The 1,050-nt window shown below is 45.9% G+C and overlaps 1 non-coding gene across 1 annotated transcript; it reads left to right on the top strand.

Annotated features, from left to right (window-relative positions):
* The first annotated feature begins 207 nt into the window (after window positions 1-207).
* On the top strand, window positions 208-282 carry Trnas-cga (transfer RNA serine (anticodon CGA)). Its single transcript has one exon. It is a non-coding gene; the product is annotated as a tRNA-Ser (tRNA).
* The last annotated feature ends 768 nt before the right edge of the window (window positions 283-1,050 follow it).

The following is a 1,050-nucleotide window of genomic DNA, read 5'->3' as shown; positions in this document are numbered from 1 at the left end:
GAAGTTTCATATCAGCGCACACTCCGCTGCAGAGTGAAAATCTCATTCTGGAAACATCCCCCAGGCTGTGGCTAAGCCATGTCTCCGCAGTATCCTTTCTTTCAGGAGTGCTAGTTCTGCCAGGTTCGCAGGAGAGCTTCTGTAAAGTTTGGAAGGTAGGAGACGAGATACTGGCAGAAGTAAAGCTGTGAGACCGGGCGTGAGTCGTGCTTCGGTAGCTCAGATGGTAGAGCACTTGCCCTCGAAAGGCAAAGGTCCCGAGTTCGAGTCTCGGTCGGGCACACAGTTTTAATTTGCCAGGAAGTTTCAGGATCAAATCAGGTCATAGGGTGCTTTTAGAGAACCGCTGCCTCAGGAGCGCTCGTGGCGGAACATTTGAGGCATTCGATACAGTAGCGCACTGACACCAAAGCAACAAAATACGAGGGTACGACATATCAGACCAGTTGTATGATTGGATTGAAGAGTTTCCAGCAAACAGAACGGAGCACGTATTCTCGTTTGTGAGAAGCCTTCAGATGCAAAGTGACTTCGGGCATACCCGAAGGGAGAGTTATAGGTACATTACTTTTCACAATATATATAAATGACATATTAGACAACGTCGGAAGTTCCATGAGACATTCCGTGGGTGATGCTGTTGTATACGGAGAAGTCGCAACGCTAGAAATTGAAGCAAAATGCAGGAAGATCTGCAGAAGGTGGACGTTCGGTGGGGAGAGTGGCAATTGACACTCAACATAAACGATTGTAAGGTATTGCTAATACATAGGCAGAAAGACTCATTATTGTACGATTGCAAAATTTCAGAACAAGCACTGGAAGCAGTTACTTCCATAAAATATCTAGGAGTATGCGTGCAGAGCGATTTAAAGTGGAACGAACACATAGTAGTAACCCAGGTAACGCAGAGGACAGACTGAAATTCATTGGAAGAATTCTCAGCAAAAGTAGTCCATCAACAATGAAGGTAGCTTACAAAACCCTTGTCCGATCATACCTGAATTTCCTCGTCAGTGTGGGATCCTACCAGATAGGGCTGACAGAGTA

Source organism: Schistocerca nitens, chromosome 4 (assembly GCF_023898315.1).
Source record: "Schistocerca nitens isolate TAMUIC-IGC-003100 chromosome 4, iqSchNite1.1, whole genome shotgun sequence".
NCBI classification, from domain to species: domain Eukaryota; kingdom Metazoa; phylum Arthropoda; class Insecta; order Orthoptera; family Acrididae; genus Schistocerca; species Schistocerca nitens.
The sequence above is the reverse complement of the archived record's forward strand: the minus strand, read 5'-3'. Positions and strand labels throughout refer to the sequence as shown.